The 22,924-nt window shown below is 42.9% G+C and overlaps 1 protein-coding gene and 1 long non-coding RNA gene across 3 annotated transcripts in view; one reads left to right on the forward strand and one right to left on the reverse strand.

The window, feature by feature from the left end:
- The window catches only part of LOC141265673 (uncharacterized), a 329,848-nt gene that overhangs the window by 240,299 nt on the left and 66,625 nt on the right, over window positions 1-22,924 (reverse strand). The window lies entirely within an intron of this gene.
- Window positions 14,296-22,924, forward strand: part of HAPLN1 (hyaluronan and proteoglycan link protein 1) — a 172,481-nt gene continuing 163,852 nt past the window's right edge. Inside the window, exon 1 of the mRNA XM_073679007.1 lies at window positions 14,296-14,535. The gene's annotated coding sequence lies outside the window, so the exon portion shown is untranslated. The remainder of the gene's footprint in view (window positions 14,536-22,924) is intronic.

Below are 22,924 nucleotides of genomic sequence, written 5' to 3' on the forward strand. Positions count from 1 at the left end.
GTCCTCATGTGAGCCAGTTTCTTTGTAGCGCTTGATGGTTTTTGCAACTGCACTTGGGGACACTTTCAAAGTTTGCCCAATTTTTCGGACTGACTGACCTTCATTTCTTAAAGTAATGATGGCCATTCGCTTTTCTTTACTTAGCTGCTTTTTTCTTTCCATAATACAAATTCTAACAGTCTATTCAGTAGGACTATCAGCTGTGTATCCACCAGACTTCTGCACAACACAACTGATGGTCCCAACCCCATTTATAAGGCAAGAAATCCAACTTATTAAACCTGACAGGGCACACCTGTGAAGTGAAAACCTTTTCCGGTGACTACCTCTTGAAGCTCATCAAGAGAATGCCAAGAGTGTGCAAAGCAGTCATCAAAGCAAAAGGTGACTACTTTGAAGAACCTAGAATATAAGACATATTTTCAGTTGTTTCACACTTTTTTGTTAAGTATATAATTCCACATGTGTTATTTCATAGTTTTGATGCCTTCAGTGTGAATGTACAATTTACATAGCCATGAAAATACAGAAAAATCTTTAAATGAGAAGGTGTGTCCAAACTTTTTGTCTGTACTGTAGATGGTAAAAATGTGAGCAGTGAATGTGACTTTGTTGTAAACTCTACAGACGAGTCATGGTTAGAAAAGTTATCATTTCGGTTACACACGTCTTAACAATTTGGTGCATTTTTATGCTGTCCATGCGCAAGAAAATAAAATCTGCGCCAGGCATGAGCCAGTATTTTGGCATACATTATAGTAAGTTGGCGCACCTCCAGTCATAGTAATTCCAGTTTACTTTTTAGAAAAGTGTAGTGAAGATCAGAAAAGATAAAATAATCGCAAATTATTGTGCAAATATGGTGTGCCATAATTTCTAATTTTTTTAGATCAGAGTGTAAGTGTGACCTAACAGTATGCTTAGCGAATAGACAACCTTAGGAATCTGTCTCAGAGCTCAATCAGGTCTCTGGGAGTCTACTTTGACCACGTCACAGCCACTGTTGACTGCAGAGTTCAAGGTTTAAAAGTCCATGATAGAAGGTTCTTCCAATTAGATAGCTGAGCACCTGCTCCAGGACGGTTTGTAAGGGGCCTCATCATGCACATGGAAATATGAATATACATGTATATACAGGGTGGTCCAAAAGTAGGTGGCCAGAAAATAATAACATTTATTTTGATTTATATATAAAATTATATTTACTAACACAAGCATAACATTGACAATTAAATTTTATTCTGAACAATACAAAAGCCCTTAAATTTTATCAACGCAGGTGCTTAAACTGTCTTCCATTACAATTTGCACAGCTTTGAAGTCTGCCTCTTACGCGTCAACAAACTTTTTTGCACAGGTCACTTTGGGTATTAATTTCTTGAAATGCATCTCTTATGTAATTTTTCAAATCGCTGACACTAGTGTTGAGCGAACATGCTCGACACTGTTCGGTACTCGCCCGAGCATCACACTACTCGGAATGTTCGGCGAGCACCAAGCATTTCCGGGTTACTCAGGCGGGAGCTCGGGTCTCCGCCCTGCATGTTTGGCGCATTTTGCAGAGCCAATGAACATGCAGGGATTGCCAGCCAGTCACTGTAATGCCGCAGCCATGTTGGTTGTGGGCATTAAGTTGATTGGCTGGCCGCACAGCGTCACCTCGAGTATTTAAAACTGGGCGCCACCATCTTGGACACAGACGGCTGGAATCAGACAGTGTAGGGACAGCGCTGCTGATTTAGGGAGAGATATATACTGCGAAATAGTTAGTGTAGGGTCTGTAAAGGCTGCCAGATCAAACAAACAGTCCTTCTCAGGACTAATATCCATCCCAGATATCAGGCAGGCAGGCAGGCTGTATAGGAGACGCAGTGGTTATACCAGCAAACGCTGCATTACAGTCCTGTGTGCTCTTGTTGCTGAAATTGCTGGACTTAGCTCCAGGTCTTGGGGGCCAGGAAAAATCCTTTTGTTTTAATCGAAATCCTCTTTTTTTCCTCCTTCACAGTGTACAAATACCTGTCTTATTAACCTTTTGGTGTCCCCCCCCCCCCCAAAAAAAAAAAAGTGTGTCTCTGATTTTTCAGACGCAAATATATCTGTTGAAAATAGTCTGGTGTAGGCTAGAGAAACAGAAGTGTGGTTTTGCAGTTCCACGGTTCAAACCTCTGTATTATCCACTTTTGGGCCATTTGTATCTAAAGAAAAACAGTTTGAGTGTGTCGCTCACTGTTCAGCCACAAATATATATATTTAAAAAAGTCTGGTATACACCAGTAAATTATAACTGTGGTTTTGCTGTTCCACGGTAAAAAAATCTCTATTATCCTGCTTTTGCATTTTTTGCCGTAAAAAAAAAACTAATAGTGTCTCCCTGATTTTTCAGACACAAATATATCTGTTGAAAATAGTCTGGTGTAGGTCAGAGAAACAGAAGTGTGGTTTTGCAGTTCCACGGTTAAAACCTCTGTATTATCCACTTTTGGGCCATTTGTATCTAAAAAATAACAGTTTGAGTATGTCGCTCACTGTTCAGCCACAAATATATATATTTAAAAAAGTCTGGTATACACCAGTAATTTATAACTGAGGTTTTTGCTGTTCCACGGTAAAAAATCTCTATTATCCTGCTTTTGGCATTTTTTGCCGTTAAAAAAAACGAGTAGTGTCTCCCTGATTTTTCAGACACAAATATATCTGTTGAAAATAGTCTGGTGTAGGCCCGAGAAACAGAAGTGTTGTTTTGAAGTTCCACGGGTCAAATTTCTGTATTATCCTGCTTTTGCCATTTTTTGCCGTAAAGAAAAACAGTAATAGTGTCTCCTGATTGTTCAGACACAAATATATCTGTTGAAAATAGTCTGGTGTAGGCCCGAGAAATAGAAGTGTGGTTTTGCAGTTCCACGGGTCAAATCTCTGTGTTATCCTGCTTTTGCCATTTTTTGCCGTAAAGAAAAACAGAAATAGTGTCTCCTGATTGTTCAGACACAAATATATCTGTTGAAAATAGTCTGGTGTAGGCCCGAGAAATAAAAGTGTGGTTTTGCAGTTCCACGGGTCAAATCTCTGTATTATCCTGCTTTTGCAATTTTTTGCCGTAAACAAAAACAGGAATAGTGTCTCCTGATTGTTCAGACACAAATATATCTGTTGAAAATAGGCTGGTGTAGGCCCGAGAAATAGAAGTGTGGTTTTGCAGTTCCACGGGTCAAATCTCTGTATTATCCTGCTTTTGCCATTTTTTGCCGTAAAGAAAAACAGTAATAGTGTCTCCTAATTGTTCAGACACAAATATATCTGTTGAAAATAGTCTGGTGTAGGCCAGAGAAATAGAAGTGTCGTTTTGCAGTTCCACGGTTCAAACCTCTGTATTATCCACTTTTGGGCCATTTTACCTAAAAAAAAACAGTTTGTGTGTGTCGCTCACTGTTCAGCAGCAAATATATCTATTTAAAATTGTCTGGTATACCCCAGTAAACAATAACTGGTTTTGCCATTCCACGGTAAAAAATCTCTATTATTCAGCTTTTGGTATTTTTTCCGTAAAGAAAAACAGTAATAGTTTCTCCCTGATTGTTCAGATTGTTTAAAAGAGTCAGGTGTAGGCCAGAGAAATAGAACTGTGGTTTTCCTCTTCCACGGTTCTAATCTACTTTTTATTACCCTTTTTCCATTGATAGTGCAAGTGCAAGCTATTTTACTTCCTTTACAATGGGCAAGGCGTGTGGCAAGGGACGTGGAACTGGACATTCTGGTGATGGTGCGTGCAGAGGACGGGGCCATGGCCAAGGTGAAAATGTGCCACAACCAACAGCCACATCTTCTCGCTCCCACTTCTTGACCGAATTACTAGGGAAGCACAGAACAACACCAGTATTGCGAACTGATCAGTGTGAACAGGTTATTAATTGGATAGCAGATAATACTTCCAGTTACCTGGGCACCACCACCTCCGGTCTGTCTTCCACACGGTCAACTCTTAGTAGCTGTGAGTCTCGACCGCATACTTCTCCTCACCCTGATGCTCCTTCCTCCCACCATGCCGAGTGTCGTCAGACAGCAACTGATCCCACACTTGGACACTCTGAAGAGCTGTTCACTGGTCCATTTCCAGATTTGTGCCCCTCGCCTGCTCCGCTTGAAGTGGTGGAAGAGGAGATTCCATGTAGCGATGCCCAAATATTTGAACAGCCATGGCCACAGGAAGTCGACGCTGGCAATTTGTCACAAGAGGTGGACGATGACGAGACACAATTGCCAGGAAGTGAGGAGGAGGATCGTGGTGCGCAAGTGGAAGAGGAGGAGGTGGTGGATGATCTAGTAACTGACCCAACTGACATGCAGAGCGAGGCCAGCAGCACACAGAGTGAGGGAGGCAGAGTACCCCAACAGCCAGGAAGAAGCAGTGTGGTGGACGCACACAGAAGGCAGGCAACAGTTCCCCGTAACACCAACACAAGGGATGTTGCCAGTACAACCTGTAGGTCTTCCAGAGTCTGTAATTTTTTTAAAGACTCTGCTGATAACCCCAAATAGGCCATTTGTACCACCTGCCATGCCAGCATCAGCAGGGGTGACAAAACTACAGCCTGACCACCACCAGCATGATCAGTCACAAGGCAGCAAAGCATCCGACTTTGTGGGGTGAACCCCAGGGTCCACGACCAGTGTCAGCGGGTGTTACCACTGCTTCTTCCGCTGTTGTGCGTGCAATAGAGCCCCCTGTTGTGTGTGTAAGGCACTCCCCTGTCCATACTGCATGCAAAGATGCCCCCTCCTCTCAGTCTTAACTTGTTATGGCAGTTTCTCAAGAAACAGCATCAACATCCATGTCCACGTTCCACCGCAGCGTTCAATTGTCCATATCCTAGACCTTTGAACGAAAGCGGAAATTCGCAGCCAACGCCCCACAAGCCACAGTCCTAAGTTGGCACATTTCACGACTGCTTGCGTTGGAAATGCTGCCTTTTAGGCTGGTGGAGACGGAATCCTTCCGCAACCTTATGGCGGTGGCAGTCCCTCGGTACTCGGTCCCCAGCCGACACTATTTTGCCCGGTGTGCCATCCCCGCACTACACAAGCACGTGTCCCAAAACATCTGCCGTGCCCTCAACAATGCAGTTACTGGGAGAGTCCACCTGACAACGGACACGTGGACAAGTGCTTGTGGCCAGGGACGGTACATCTCCCAGACGGCACACTGGGTAAACATAGTGGAAGCTGGGACCCAGTCGGACCTTGGGACGGAATACATCCTCCCCACACCGAGGATTGCTGGCCCTATGTCAGTCAGAGTTGCCCCCACAGTGTACAGCTCCTGCGCATCATCCTCCTCCTCCTCCTCATGTTCAGCCTCCATCTCAGATATCACCACATCAGTTACAAGCTGGAAGCACTGCAGTACTGCCTCCGCCAAGCGGCAACAGGTTGTGCTGAAACTCATAAGCTTAGGTGAGAAACCACACACTGCTTGTGGGTTGTGGACAGCTGTGAAAGAGATCTGTGGTTGACACCGCTGAACCTACATCCAGGCATGGTCGTGTGTAACAATGGCCGTAACCTGGTGGCGGCTCTGAGGCGAGGCGAGATCACACACGTACCATGCCTGGCTCATGTGCTTAACCTCGTGGTTCAGCCAGATCTGCTCATGAAAGTACGCCGCCTGTCAGCTCATTTTCGCAAGTCAGCTACAGCTTCCGCCGCCCTTGCTGTGTTGCAGCAGCGTTTGCAGCTTCCGTCACACCGACTGGTGTGTGATGTCCCCACACGTTGGAACTCTACCCTCCACATTTTTCAAAGGATTTGTGAGCAGAAGAGAGCAGTTGTGGAGTAACAGCTGCAACAAGGCTGTCGATATTCAGGTCAGACTCCACACATAAGACCTCAGGAGTGGACCTGGATGTCTGACATATGTACCATCTTGACAAACTTTGAGGAGTCCACCAAGATGGTGAGTGGCGATGACACCATCATTAGCATCAGCATTCCACTTGTCTGTCTTTTGCAACGCTCTCTGCAGAGAATTAAAGAGGAGACATTGCAGCCAGAGTATGATGAGATGGATCAAGAAGGTGTAGCGGTTGATTACACACAGCCCAGCTTCATCTCATCCCAACGTGCATTGGGGGACAATGAGGGAGAGGAGGAGGAGGAGGAGGAGGAAGAAGAGGGGCTTGTATAATGCGTTGTAGACGGTAGAACCTGTACAACTGTCATACCGTCGGTTCAGCATGGGTGGCTTGAGGACAGGGGGGAGGAGGAGGAGGAGAGCATGGTCAGTCGTCATCTTGGTGAGGAAACGTAAGTCTTGCCCGCTACCAGTCTTGCACGCATGGCTGACTTTATGTTACGCTGACTTAACCGTGACCCTCGCTTTGTCAAAATGTTGGGTGACAGTCATTACTGGTTGGTGACACTTTTAGACCACCGCTACAAGGATAACTTTCACTCTCTTATTCCTGAGGTGGAGAGGTCTACAAAAATGGGGCAGTACCAGAAGGCCCTTGCTGCAGAACTGTTAAAAAAAATTCCCATCTGAACACGCTGGCGGCAGAGGTCACAGTTCGCTGCCCAACCAAGGCGTACATGCGAGAGAGATGCAACTGCAATCCAGCAGAGGCAGAGGAACACTGTCAATGTTCTGGGACAGTTTTCTCATACCCTCCCTTCGGACAGACCCTGAGGCGTGGGGTACTCTCACAAGGAGTGGAAAGTTTCAAAAGATGGTGAGGGAGTACCTTGCAGACCGTACCAGCATCCTCCGTGATTCCTCTGTGCCGTTTAATTATTGGGTATCCACGCTGGACACTTGGAATGAACTGGCTCTGTACGCCTTGGAGGTCCTGGCCTGCACTGCCGCTAGCGTGCTTTTAGTGCCGCTGGGGGAATTATAACTGATAAGCGCACTCGCCTGTCAACTGACAATGCAGACAAGCTGACGCTTATCAAAATGAACAAGGGCTGGATTGGGCCAGACTTCTCATCACCACCAAATGACAGCAGAGTAACATAAAGTCAAATCCACTGTGTTATTTCGGGAGGTGTTTTCACATGCACCGCTTCACACCCACACATGGGTATATGCTTCCTCATTTCGGCTGTTTTGTGTTCTTCTCCTTATCCTCAGCCTCCACCACCACACTACCACCAGGGTGACCGTGGTCCGTGTTGCCATTATTGAAAGTTCCTCCGTCCTTATTTTTGTCAGCTTTTGCTTGGAAGGCATAAGCAAAGACTGTGGGAGACCCACTCCCCAATAATGGGAATAATATTTTTAAGATGCTGTACTCTATGGCTCTTGTAAGGGGCATTAACACTGTCTTGTTAAGCTACTGTGACCTCCACCACTTTTCCAAGGGGCATTAAAACCGTCTTGTTAAGCTACAGGGACCTCCATGTCTCTTCTGAGGGGCATTAAAAGCGTCTTGTTAAGCTACTGTGACCTCCACCATGTTGTTTTTAATTACCTCTAACTTCCACGATTCTTCCAACGGGCATTGCATTTCCTCCTAATTTTAGTCAGCTTTTGCTTTTCAATGCAAAGGCGAAAACTAAGGGAGACCCTCTCCCCAATAATGGGTAGAAGGTTTTTAGTACGCTGTAATCCACGTCTGTTTCAAGGGGCATTGCAATTCCTCATAATTTTTGGAAAGCCTTCCATTCACTGCTTAGGCCAACAGTGTACAGGAGACCCAGTTGCTATAAATGGAAAAAATGGTTTAGTTAAGGCCCTCTGACCTCCATGTCATTTCCAAGGGGCATTGGAGTGCCTTTAAATTTTTGGTAGGCATTGCACTCACTGTATGCCCTATAACTGTGTAGCCGAACCACTCCTTTTGTTACAGAAACATATCCTACAAGACATATGTGGTTGACTGGCCTGATATTGATGTGAATGGTCCCTGTTCCTCCTGCTCTTTCTCCTTTGCCACCACCTCATCCATCATTTATCACCTGAAGCTTTGTTTTAACGGGAGTCAAAGAACTGGGATAGTAGCAGGAAAACATCCAGCAATCCTCGGAGGGGGTAGGATATGCGCCAAAACGCTGACCACCTCAGGCATAGCCGCTACTACATACATGCGCTTGCATTCCAAGAAAACAAGGGAGATGCTAACTTCTATCATCATCATCATGCTCCTCACCTTGGCACTCTCAACTCCCCTGATGGAGAAGCCAGGGCCCACCGGAGGAGTCTGGTTCTCTGGTGGGCTCGTCCAATGCTGCCCTAAAGCAGGCTGGGCTAAGAAAAGTGTGTGGGGGGAAGTTGACAGGAGAAATAGGGGTGGCTGGGGACCGTTTATGGACACCCGGCTGCCCCCAAGCGGCTGGGGACCGAGTGTGGACACTCGGCCGCCGGGTGGCTGGGGACTAAGTACGGATACCAGGCCGCCAACGCAGCCATGATGTGGTGGCCAGATTCCGCCTCCACATGCCTAAAAGGCCCAATTTCAAGTGCAAGCAAGCAGTATGGTATTGCAGCCTGGGGGTGGGAGGGTGGCAGGCTGCATCCTTGCGCTTGCATTGCAAGGAATGGGAGAGGTACAATTGAACACTGCCCTGGGACAAGGACTTGAACGGGGATAGTTGCAAGTCTGCAACTACAGGTGCAGGGTGGGAGGCATCTTCGCATGTACCATGAACAGGGGTTTGGCATGCACACACTACAGCGGAATAGGCTGTCCTTCCCACTAAATGCACTGGGGAGGGCACAGGTAATGTTTTGGTATACGCGCATAATCTTATGTATAAGGCACACCAGGACAAATAGGGGCGGCTGGGGACTGAGTATGGATACCTCGCTGCCGAAGCAGCCATGAGGTAGTGGCCAGCTTCGGCCTCCTCCAAACTAAAAGGCCCCATTTCAAGTGCAAGCTAGCAGTATGGTATTGCAGCCTGGGGGTGGGTGGGTGGCAGGCTGCACACTTACGCTTGCATTCCAAGAAAACAAAGCAGATGCTAACTTGTATCATCATCATCATGCTCCTCACCTTGGCACTCTCAACTCCCCTGATGGAGAAGCCAGGGCCCACCAGAGGAGTCTGGTTCTCTGGTGGGCTCGTCCAATGCTGCCCTAAAGCAGGCCAGGCAAAGAAAAGTGTGTGGGAAGGTGACAGGAGAAATAGGGGCGGCTGGGGACCGTTTATGGGCACCCGGCCGCCCCCTGGCAGCTGGGGACCGAGGGTGGACACCCGGCCGCGGGGCGGCTTGGGACCGAGTATGGACACCCGGCCGCCCCCTGGCAGCTGGGGACCGAGCATGGACACCCGGCCGCCGGGCGGCTGGGGACTGAGTATGGATACCTCGCTGCTGAAGCAGCCATGAGGTAGTGGCCAGCTTCAGCCTCCTCCAAACTAAAAGGCCCCATTTCAAGTGCAAGCTAGCAGTATAGTATTGCAGACTGCGGGTGGGTAGGTGGGTGGTTGGCTGCATATTTGCGCTTGCATTGCAAGGAATGGGGGAGGTACAATTGAACACTGCCCTGGGACAAGGACTTGCACGGGGATAGTTGCAAGTCTGCATCTTCTGATGCAGCAAGGATGACTTCTGATGGGCACACTTTTAGGCAGTGACCTGGGTGTCAGAGATGCTTCCAGGGGTCTTCCCCATGCTGTACCCATGTCTTTTCAGCACTGTATGCATGTGTCACACAGCTCATGGCCAGATAAGGTTGTAAAATGTTAAAATGACATTTCCCGGTGAATGCATTTGTCACAGTTGAAAGCAATACAAAAGTGCAAAAATGCATAAAAAATGCTACTTGTGAACATAGCCCAAGGTGTGGAGGAGCATTTTTCTTTTGGTTATTTATTTTACCTTATACACAAGTCCTTACCCTGGAAAGGAACTTCCTCAACATATTTCACAGGAAAGCAGTTTCAGTTTCATTTTTGAACGTTTTATTGTGAGCCCTTAAAAGTGGCTTAATACCTCTGACCACGTTGTTGACAGCAGTGACCTGGGCGATCCCCATGCTGTCCCCATGTCATTTGAGCACTGTCACTATTGTTTTGGGCACTTGTTAGGCTTTTAAAAGACTGCCGTGGGTGCCGCCGCAAAAATGCTCGGGTCTCCCATAGACTAACATTGGGCTCGTTGCTCGAGTCGAGCACCCGAGTATCACGGCGAGCTCGGCCCGAGCTTCGAGCACCCGAGCATTTTAGTGCTCGCTCAACACTAGCTGACACTTTTTGGTTTTCAACTATAAACTTTGTCCTTGAGTACTCCCCAAAAGAAAAAATCCATTGGGGTCAAGTCTGGTGAACGTGCCGGCCAATCAAGTGGGCCTCTTCAGCCAATCCATTTATTAGGAAATATTTCATCAAGATACTCGGGGACTACTCTTGAATAATGTGGAGGGGCCCCATATTGTTGAAAATAAAGGTCATTTGAATTAGGCTGTTTCTGGGGAACAACTTGATTCATTAGAATTTCTAGATGCTTATCTCCTGTGACTGTTCCATCAAAAAATATTGGTCCTAAAACACTAAAACTTGAAATACCACCCCAAACATTGACACCAGGCTCATATAGTTGCTGCTCTAATGTTAAATGCATGTTCTCATTATACCAGTAAATACAATTATGTCTGTTAGTATGGCCGGATAATTTGAAAGAAGCTTCATCACTCCACATAATGTTATCTAAAATTACTGGATTTTCTTCAATTTCGTTAAGCATAATCTCACTAAATTGCAGCCGCCTGTCTGGATCATCCTTCAATAAACCATGAATTAGACGTGGACGATAAGCTTTCCACCCAATAGATTTCAGGACTCGCATGATAGAAGCTCGTGAAATTCCCAATTCCAAAGAGGCTCTTCTGGTGGACTTTTTTGGACTCTGAACAAATGTTTCAGCAACAAGTTGTTTATTATCTTCTGTACAGACTGTTTTGGGTCGAGCAGTTTTTGCAGCATTAAGGATTGAGCCAGTGGCATTGAATTTGTCACAAATGCAGTAAATGGTTTGTCTCTTTGGGGCTTGAGTACCAAATGTTTCAACCCAATTTGCTCTAATGGTTTCAGCATTTTGAGATTTCCAATACTCTGTTAAAGTCCATTTTCTTTGATCTGTATTTAAATTATTTTCCATTATGTGTTATCTAAATTATCTGAAAAGAAAACAGATTTGAGGGAGATCTATCTGTGAAGACTAGATCTGTGAAACTGGCTCAGTTGCCCTTAGCAACCAATCAGATTCCACCTTTCATTTTCCAAAGAGTCTGTGAGGAATGAAAAGTGGAATCTGATTGGTTGCTAAGGGCAACTGAGCCAGTTTCACTTTACACCATGTTTGATAAATCTCCCCCTTCATAACCTTATTACACTTTCTGTCCACCTACTTTTGGACCACCCTGTAAATATATATGTGGTATAGTGTGTATATATATATATATATATATATATATATATATATATATATATATGGTACATACTGTATTTACTGATTTGCTGTGACTAAATTTGAACAATTGGAAGCTTTTGCACTTGATTAGCAAATTGCATTTTTTTCCAAAATCAAGTAGCTATTTTTAAAATGTGCAGTTGGGGATTATTTTCCATACTGTCTAGTTTCAGTCTTTCAGGAAGAGTCACACCAAAGGTTCAGTTCAGGGAAAAAGAAAGAAATTCATCAGAAGACCCCTTTGTTAGGAAATGAAATCACGTAATGCCAACTACGTTAGGGAAGGAAGGGGCACGGTGTAGTTTCCAAACAGTAATTGCTGTGTGGCAGAACTTGTAATCGTCCCATGTTTAGCAGATATTCTGGAACAATAGCGCCATCTACAGCTGCTGATTGGGCAACTCAGGTTATCATCTACTAGCTGCTAGATTTATAAAACTCACTGAAATATTCTCTGAATGTCTAATGCTATAAGGACAAAAATACAATGTAAATATAGTGAAGGCATGGAGTAAAATATCCGGATTTGATCATCATGGTGCACAGTCCAAGAAACGAGGACAAGTAAGTATCTCTTAAAGTGAACGTGTCCCTTGCTATAAATATCTATTTTTTTATTTGTACATTATTTTTCTTTTACTTTTGTGTCTTTCTGTTCATGAGATATGGCCCCCTATTCTCTGTATATAAATATAGTCCTTATTAGCCAAGAGGGCGTAGTCCTAAAAAATATGCCCACAGAGAACAGTGGAAGACAACACCCACTTGGTAACAAGAGTATATTTACATACAAGGAAGAGGGGACATATCTCAGAAATGGAGAGAAGGAACGAAAGAAAAATAGCGCATGATTCAGGAGAACAGCGGCATTTACACCAAGTAAAAACAATACATATATATGGGTAGTGACAGTCCTCTTTAATGTATTTCCATGAAAGCAGTAGCCAATTGCTTAAGTAGCAGCTTCCTAATATCTTATTACTGGATTCTCAGAATCACTCACTTTAAAAAACTACCAACCAACTTTCCTTATAAGTGAAAATTTTCTTTCCGCTTCTTCAAAAGTTTACATTGTGGATGCTGGCCACAATCTGCCACTTATGAGCCAGACTGTTGATGAAAGGCGAGTATGACTTCCATAAGAGGACAGGGAATTTGGATCAGCTCTACAAAAATGGAGCAATTTTTTCAATATTAATATATTTGGAAAATGCCATTTGAGGAATTTTCTAATATTTTAGAATCCTGCATCAAACATTATCCTATTATTTTATGCATAGAAAGCCATATGTAGAGATAATATCCATCGTTCAATCATGAGGTTCACACTAGATCAGGGATCAGCAGCCTGTAACAGTGCAGTCCCTGAAGTTGGGAGTTGTAGTGTCACAACAGCTGGAGTGCAACAGGCTGCTGACACCTGCATCAGATGCATACATCTATAGTTACACAAAACAATCCATACAACTCCGAGTCTACATCTGTAGAATATCCAGATATGGCATAGCTAACAATTCCAGAAACAGGCTTTTTATTTTTTAAATTGCTCTGCAAGATGAATTTTCTGGATGATAAGTATACCAGACTGTGATGAACTCCAAATCCCCCTTTCCCCTTCTGAAAATGTGCATGCAATGACAAGTAGCTATGTCAGCAGATATCAATATAATATTATATAATATTGAAATTTATTAAAATATTGCGGTTTCTATCTAGAAAAAAAGTGAAATATTGTTCAGTGACCGAATAGAGCTGGTAGGTGCAGTATTATAGAATGAATATTTGTAGAAACTAAAACCCTCCCTTTCCTAGCAGTTGGGGAAGGGTGTCACCTAAGGCATAGTCCTCTCCTGCCCTAAATTGATACACCCTCTGGGGTGTTGATAAAAGGCGTTGCCCGTTTATTGCTGAGAGGGACACCCCGTGGCGCTGTACGTGTGATAGCAGAACAGTTTCGGGCCTGGTTCACCTATGTACAATCTACATTGGAAAATTGCAGTACAAAATAATGTAAGTGAATGAGGTTATACAGATTTAGGCACAGATTTCCAGGCTAGTGAGTGACCCAGCCTTAAAGGGATTGAGTCCAATAATAACATCACCATATTAAAAAATTGCTATGTATGCAATGGTACTATAGAAAACATTTCTCCATCGAGCTGCCTGTTATTCCATCAGAATCTGCCGCTTCGACATTCACAAGTCTTCTAGTAATAAAATGTATATAAACCCCTTTCCTAATTCTTCACACTAGTTCAGTATATTTCAGGGCATATTTTTCCAACCGCTGCCCGCCCTTTACTATTTTCTTTTTTAAACCTGTTCCCATTCGTTGCCATTTCTCCTCACTTTCCACCTCCTTCTGGCTGAAGGTGAGGCGCACAGACTCCACTTCATCAAAAGTTGCTCTGTTATTGAAATATGAAGCTATTTCCTATCCAAAGAGCACGCTTTTCCTGAGAGCCGTCATCAATGGTCCCAATATGCTCTGTGGCTGGATAATGCCAGCCTGTTCTGAGGGTTGAGCTGGTGAGGCTGTTCCTTCTGCATGTCCTTGCCTTGCTCCTTCATCATGCTCCTCAGTCCCCTTCACTTTTCCATCTGCTTCTAATTTTGGCAAGTGGTGTATATGTATTCCCGACCCCACCCACAACGGTGTCACCCTAATCCTGAGCACACTATATATACTGTACCGTATACAGTGACTTCTGCAAATAAGACCCAAGTCTACAATAAGAACTTGTTACTAGGACATTGACAACCTCTCGGACTTTCCTTAGCTGTATGGGTGATCTGACATGTCCCATATGAAGTCCCAAGAGTGGGATCACACAGAGGTGCATAGAGAAGCTCTGTAAGTTGGAGGTGGAGGTGGTGGAGTAGGTGGGTGTGCAGCATACAGAAGCCACAGTGTTGTAGCTGCTGTCTTCAGCACCATACACTAGGGCTGGGAGAGCAGCACATGGTTAATGCTGGGCTGTAATTAACCCATCTTGTAGGCGTACTTTCTTATGACGTATTGCTTTCCCTTTCTGCTGGATGAGAAGCTGGCTCTGGTGCCCAGGATCAGGACCTCTGCCATCCACAGAGCCACAAAGCAGCAGTCAGGACTCAAGCAAAGTTTACAAGGTGAGCACCTCATTAATATATATGCAGTAACTAACAGAGAATTTGAAAAGTTTTACAAACTTTTGACTTTTTTTCCCCCCTTTACTTCTTAAAAGTACCAAGTCTTACATGAGAGGTTTGTAGTGCCAGGCTCAGTTCTCCTGTGGGGAGAAGGTGACACTCTACCTGTACTGTCAGCTGGATATGTGGATTAGTATTGAATGTCTCTGGTCATGGATCCTGGCTATTAATACCTGCAGCACAGGTGAAGGTCAGAACCTGTATCCTGAGTCCACATGTTGCAGAGCTGAATTTATCCATTAACTCTTTACGTCTGATGCAATAAGAATGCAGTAAGTTTTCTGGAAACTATAGATAACATATATTTAAGTGCTTTTTGCGGCTTCACAACATTAGCTCTGCTGCATTTACATACTAAATACTGTGATGGAAAAATAGTGACATATGTCTTAACTTATTAAATGATTATTGCCCATGATGGAGGCGATGGTTACTGGTTAGTAACAGGTTAGAAGGATGATATGGTGATGACGGTATGTTATAGTGGTAATGCGCAAAGACAGGTTGTATTGTGGGAACATAGCTCTGCATCTATAAGTGCAGTCCTATGTAACGCCAGATATGATTTAACCCTTGTGTGGTCTGCGCACGTGTTGCCGATTTGTCCCGTTTTTGCTGCGTTTTTTCAGTGCAGATTTGTCACAAAACCTGAAGTCCTGATGTCAGCAAAGTGAATGAGAATCCTGAAGCCTCATGCACACGTTGCCTAATTCTGAAGCTGATTTAAATCTCCAGAATGTCAATTCTTTCAGTGTTTTTTCTGCAGATTTCATCCATACTAATGAGTGGGGAAAAATCTGCAATAAGAACGCATGTAAAAAAACGCATCAAAAATTCATTGAAAACGCAACAAAACTGCACCGATTTTATGCTGCTTTTTTTTCCTGCCAAGAGATGCAGAAATTTCTGCGTCAGATACTTAACGTGTGTACATACCCTTAAGCAGCAAATTCAGCTTATACATATTATGTCATCCGTTACATGAATTTATTGCTGTGACCCATGAACGTCTTTACAATTTTGAAAACTGACTCCATTCCTATGTAAAACCCCACATGACCCAATATTATATGATTTGTACCAATGAAAAACACCACTGCATCTGCTACTTCTGACAACCTCAGCTCTGCTACATTTCTATATATATTTTTTGTACTATAAACTAATTTACTCGCCCGTTTCACTACATTTTGGAAAGATGGTGGCAGTCATTCTCTAATTTTGATACATGATCTGCCAATGTCAGCGTATGTAACTCATCGTACCCATCTCTGCTGATAAGCTTTGGACTTTTTTCTATGGGCCCACTGGGATCTGGGCTGATGGCACTGCGGTCTCATGCTATGCTGCTTGTACCCTACACAGAAAATTCATTAGATGAAGTTGTGGCTCTCTCAGAGGATTTCTCATCTCATATGAATTTACTTATAACCTTTATACCTCCAGGCTTAGTATATTTAATAGAATAGGTCAGTTTGAGAAAAAAAAAATGCCAACACCAGATACATTTTGCTATCCCTCGACATAAGAGAAATGTGAAGAGCAATGTTAAGTGATAGAATAAAATATGTATGAGTCTGACACGAGGCGATGTATAACCCCCAGCATTGTATTTCCTCAGTAAATAATTGCCCCTAGATCAGTCACACAACTGCTTGCTGTGCTCGGACCTGAGACACTGGGTTTGGGCAAGAGAGACGTCGCAGATTTGATGTATTTCTGTCACTAGACTTATACAGATGGCCGATATACTGGGAACGTGCAGTGGAAAGTTTGTCTGTTCATGTTCCCGTATGATGTCACAGACCTGCACTGTGACCCTGCACAGGAGAGAGCAGCACAGAGGCACCAATGCGTCAGATGGGAAGATTCATTCAAATATAGAACTTCTAGATTTATTTTCTTGGTAACATCAAATTTACAGTTAAATGAAACCATAATGGACAATCTCAGCACATAAAGCCTAGAATAGACAATATACTGGTAATGCACATTTTATGACGTGTCAAATTGTATTGCTTGAGAAACTTGACCAATGCTCAACTACTTAGGAGCCGAGACATTGCCACTATGAAGGCGGGCAAATAAACTGGATATTTGCATCAATCTGTGCTGCCTGGAGAGATGGCGACATTTTTGTTTTTTCTATTTCATTAGTTGTTTGGGTGAAACTAGTGGATGGGCACCGATTTTTATACTGAGACTATTGCTGCTTGTTTTCTCTTTTTTTATGTATATTTTTTTCATCTATCTATCTACATGTGTATATATATATATGGATCTATCATCTATCTATCTATCTATCTATCTATCTGTCTATCTATCTGTCTATCCATCTATCTATCCATCTATCTATATCTATCTATCCATATCTATCCACCTATCTATCTTTAGCTATCTATCCATCATCTATCTATCTATCTATCTATCTATGTATCTATCTATCTATCTATCTATCTAGCTATCTATATATCCATCTATCCATATCTATCTATCTATCTTTATCTATCTATCTATCTTTATCTATCTATCTATCTATCCATATCTATCTATATATCTTTATCTATCTATCTATCTTTATCTATCTATCCACCCATATCTATCTATCCATCTATATTTATCTGTCTATCCATATCTATGTATATATCTATCCATATCTATCTATCTTTCTATCTATCCTTATCTATCTATCTTTCTCTCTATCTATCTATATATCTATCTATCCATATCTATCTATCTATCTATCTATCTATCTATCTATCTATCCACCTATCCATATCTATCTATCCATCTATCTTTATCTATCTATCCATATCTATCTATCCATATCTATCTATCTATCTATCCATATTTATCTATCATCTATCATCTATCTATCTATTATCTATCTATCTACCTATGTAGAAAATAATGGAACAGTTGAATATGGCGAGTGCCAGGCCTCCCAAACAAACTCCAATTATGATATATATTGAAAATATAAAAGAGAAGCAGCACTCTATATGCAAAAGCAAAGTGGACTTTAATTATGTGGCCACAAAGGCTATAGTCTTGAGCAGTGGGTACAAGTCTTTCCTGACACATACCCATAGGTCCAATAAGATAAAAATAGAGAAACAAGCAGCACTCCAATTCAAATGTGCAGAAGGTGGAGCACCCTATTAGCCGATGTGGCAATATTTTGGTTCCAAGGCAGGAGAAAAGTTGCCACATGGGCTAATAAAGAGTCTTCCACCTTCTGCACATTGGAGTTGGAGTGCTGCTTGCTTTTCTGCTCCTATCTCTCTACCTATCCCTGTCTCTCAGTCTCTCTTTCTATAATTTGTCTAAAATGACAACATTTTCTGTAGTGACGTTACCTTGTGTAGAGTAAAAGCATAGTAACAGATGTATCCTTTTTGCTTTTGCTCTTGACTCACATATTATGGGATGTAAGGAGTGAGATTACCAGTTGTTAAAAAACGCACATGATTATTTGATACTCTGTCATGAGAGATGTCTGTGCTATGCGTGCTTAAAGTAGCCACCCGGTGGTATTGATGAGAGATGCAGCCTGTTTGGGATTTTCTAGGATGTCATGGTACTGTATTAAATTTGTTTCTTGAGGCGTTACGTACCTTAACCAAAAAAGTAAGGGGGTGTCTGAATATCTGGAGATCTGTTATGTGATTTGTAAACTTGAGTAATGTCAGTTGGGTCACATGACCTATTTCTAAAGATTCCCATGATGAAGTGATTTACTGTCAATAAGGTAAACCTTATCCAGTCATGATAATATGAGGATCATATTCCACAGCGCTTTACAGACATTATCATTGCTGTCCCCATTGGGGCTCACAATCTACATTCCCTATCAGTATGTCTTTGGAATGTGGGAGGAAACTGGAGAACCCGGAAGAAACCCACGCAAACTCCTTTTGATGTTGTCCTTGGTGGGATTTGAACCCAGGACCCCAGCGCTGCAAAGCTGCAGTGCTAACCACTGAGCCACCGTGCTGCTAACCACTGAGCCACCGTGTTACCCATTATGATGAGCTATTAGACTGCAAAGGGCCCAGTTACTGTTCTTGCACAGAGGCCTCTTCTCTGTTTGTCCGCCACTGATTAATTATATCTGTAAATTGACTCTTCTGGACTGCAGGAAATATTCGTTTATCATATTTGCCTTGATAATCCCCCAATAGATTACAAGGCAGACTGTTGTCAATGGGACCTGCAGTTTGTATTCTGCTGAGCATTTCATTTCCTTCTTACTACCTTGATACAATGCAGAATATTCCCACTACAAAGGCCGCAAATCCAATAATATCACTGTAATATCAGATTTCTGGGCTCTAAATGGAAGCTGAAAGTTTACTTTAAGGAATTGGCCAGATGAGACTGGCTCTTGTTATTGAGTATTGAGGTGATAAACTCAATCTATTAACTCCAGGTATGGATCCCGGCTCCACTGCAATAACAGCTTATGTCCTGGGGATTTACCATCTAAAAAGGGATTATACTCCCATTATACTCCCTTTCTACTATATTGCCATACAGGAGCTGCCATAGTAAATATTTCCATGCAGTGACTGCTATTCAATGGCACATGTACTGTCATGTATATACTCAACTTCTTTACCAAATGAATCTTAGCATGTAATATATTTTTATAGAAAGCCATAACTCACTGTCTGCTGCACGAACGTCTGGTGGTGACCAGCAAACAACGCTTATGCATGGCTCATATATTTGGCCATAACAAATAGCGGGCTGAGCCCATTACCTGTAATCATATTAGTGATAGATCCTTTTCATTTGCAGTAAATCGTCGTTCATTACACTTTCAATCACATAAGACTTCCATTGAAATCCATTGTTTGACATGTGTTTCCTTTAGGGGAGATTGATAAAAGACACACAGCTAATAGTAAGTGTATATTGTTGATTAGAGGTGATGATGTATGCGTCCCCTATAATACGGGTAAAGGATTTCTGGCGGCCTGGAAGTGCGTCCTTTATGGTATTGGGTCAGGGTTACTTACACATAACTGCTGTTTAAAATGAAACCCCATGTATAGATTACAGTGAACTTCTGTTATCCCACAGAAATTATTAGACATGCTGGCACCACAGTTCGTTACTGTAACGTACGGCCTCATTTGAAAAGGGAGCTTGTAATTTGTAGGCAACAAAATGTTCTTTGGGATGAAAAAAAGGCTAAATGTACTTAGGGCTTCAATCAGTGGCGTTAAAGGAGGATTGGAGGAAACAGCTGGCTAAACAAATATTAGGTGCGGAGTGGATGCAATGGCATAAATTAATAATGCAGCTCTTTATTTACCATATGAATGGTCGGTCTGTGCCGGTTGGCTTGAATAAATATGGGTTCTGTGTGCCACCTAGTGGTTACTGCCGTGAAGCTGTCTGCTTGGCCTTCAAACAAACCACATCTGTGATGGATTTAAGTGAACTCCATCCTATTTCAGAACGAACAAGTGTTTTTTTATAAGGTAATGTTTGAATAGAGGCCGGGTCCATGTAAAATTGTAAAATTCAGAAATACCAACAGTAACATTCCTGACGCTTTACTCATTGCTATAAAGCGTGACTTACATGACTCACACAGACTAAAATATCACTCGTTTATAATATGTGAATAACAAACGTAACTTTAGTAAAAGGTTGAGTAAACAGAACAGAACGTGATGTTTCTACTTGATTGTGCTTATTTAAATAATACAGATAGTTAATGGAGTGCCCCAATGCGAAAAGTAGGCAGCTTTGTCAGGGTAGACCGGTGATCTCCAACCTGCTGGTCTCTCGATGTTGTAAAAGTACAACTCCCAGCATGATGGGACTTGTAATTCCTTATAAGCTAGAGAAACACAAGTTGGTTGGCAATTACCATTATGTAGAAGGGTATGGGTAACTATGTACCATTTTCATGGAGTTTTGCCAGTTTCCTTTGTATAATGCATAGAAGGTTGCCCACTAAGCCAGCATAGTATAGATGTAGCAGCCATCAATATGACCCCTACTGCGCTATGTTACATGGGTTTTCCAGGACATTTACATTGATGGCCTCTCCTTAGGATAGGTCATCAATATCTGATCGATTCCCTTCACCCCCACCAATCAGCTGTTCCTGCTGTTGAGGTTGCTGGATATGCTCAGTTGGGGAGCTGCACAGCAAAGCTCTGTCAACTGTAAAGTGGCTGTGTCCAAATACTGCCCAAGTACTGCATATGTGTCCCCTATTCGATTCAATAAGGGGGTGGATGTGCAGTACCTGGCCACAGCTATCATACCATTGATGGACCTTTGCTGCTCTGCAACTGAGCAGATCCAGCCGCCAATGGCACCAGGAACAGCTGATCAGCTGGGGTGCACGGTGTCAATGTAAATGTCTCTGATAACCCATTTAATAGTGTAATGTGCCATAGTGCTCTAAGATATTTGTGCAGTGCCACTTTCCATGAACAGGGCACTATTGTCACGGGTGTGTCAAAGGTGACAGACAGTTGCCCTGTAGTTGGTTGCAGGAGTTCTCTACGTTTGGCATTACTGACATCTTCTTAGAGGCAGGCTGTCTCTAGGACCCAGTGGGTACCTCCCTCTGGCTATTTAGCTCCCTGGCCTGAGTGTATAAATACCTGGTGTGTCTGAGAGGGAGGTGCCAGTGATATTCATTACTACTTATGAGGCTTTAGCACTTTGTCCTCTCTGGAGCTTGAGGCCCTGTGTGCATTTGGCTGGAGTCGTCTAAAGCTAAGCAATCCCCCCTGTTTGTATACCCTTGTTGTCTATAGAGTTTAGTGGAGATTGACTAGTGCTCATCTCCTCCCTTCTCTAGCCTTAGCCATACACCAGGGAAAGTCAGGGCGAGGCCGGCGATTGGTGAAGAACCGATATAGGGATGGTAGTTGAGACAGGGTGACACTAGACCAGTCTAGGAGGTCTCCACTCCCCCCTTTCCCTAGTGTCTGGGCTCCCTTTCCCACTTCTCTCTGTGTTGCACTGTCTTTCCCACACCCTGTGTGACAACTACGCTATCATCAAAGTGCAAGGCAATCATCATGTTAGCTGATGCTACATCTGTAGAAAGAATGCCCAATAATAAAAGTATATATTAAATGCCTGAAATAAAGAATGTATTAGTGGGAACATATTAGAATAACATGGTTGGTTGCTAAAGAAACACAAGATACCCATGACTTGGTAAAGGCAGTCAGGGGTATAGTTAAAGATGGTGATGCTAATGGCGTGATTATAGTGGGCGTAGGGGTTGCAGTTGTACCCAAATCCTGGAGCTTTTGGCCCTTATGAGAAGACCACTACTATTAAAGACCTATGATAGTTGGGGGCCCTGTTGGAGATTTTTCATTAGTGCCCACAAGTGACCAAAGACCATTCTACCAAAAAAGACACTCATATGGATGGGTTAGTTTTCATTTTGCGACTCAGTGGCCTCAATTTACTCCTCTGACGATAATTGTAACTGAATTAAAGCAACTATCTGTTTACAGTTTATATATGATAAACTGCTAGCAACATTATATACTTATATGTCGACCAATAATACTGTTAGAATCTGCATATACTGAGGGATAGGGACTGGAAGTGGTATTCTATCTGTAATTACCACTTATTTGTGGAAAATATTGACATCAATGACAGGTCCCAGCAATACATCTAGTAACACGACATCAAAAGACTCAATAATACAGAATTCAAACACAGTAGTAGCAAAACTATATTGGAGATGTGTCATTTTTCTAAACATTGGAGAATTATTTGCTGCCGCGCTGTCACTGTTCTGCTGACCCTTCCATTGTGGATTCAGAGCATGTAAGTCATAGATCAACAGTTGTGGCGTCTAACTTAACCTAGAAGGGTTGGAGGGGTACACAGTTCATACTTCTGTGGAAAGTAGCACTTTACACATTACATTCTTATTGTGTCTTTTAAGATTATATGGTCTTTTATTAAAGGTGTCTGCTATAGTGGTCTACGTTACAGGGTTATGTGTATGAGTATGTTAGCTCATCAGTTATTAATGTGTGGACCTTGAGCTCAAACATAGCTCCACAGCAATAGGATGAAGCATTCAAGCAGATAATATCAGTTATACAGTAATAATATCTCAAAGTGGGCACAGACTTAATAGTTACACACTGGATAGTGGCCTAGAGCTTGGTGGTTATACAACACAACTATTTCAATGAGCTTGTTGGTTACAGTAAATAACAGAAACAGTCTGCAGTCTGTCACCAACGCCAGACACAACCCAACAACTTCTGATTCATCATTAATCACACTCAGAACAGTCCACAATTTTCCTCTCACT

The sequence above is a fragment of the Phyllobates terribilis genome, unplaced genomic scaffold, assembly GCF_046119375.1.
Source record: "Phyllobates terribilis strain yellow unplaced genomic scaffold, ASM4611937v1 Scaffold_1__5_contigs__length_1240528914, whole genome shotgun sequence".
NCBI lineage: Eukaryota > Metazoa > Chordata > Amphibia > Anura > Dendrobatidae > Phyllobates > Phyllobates terribilis.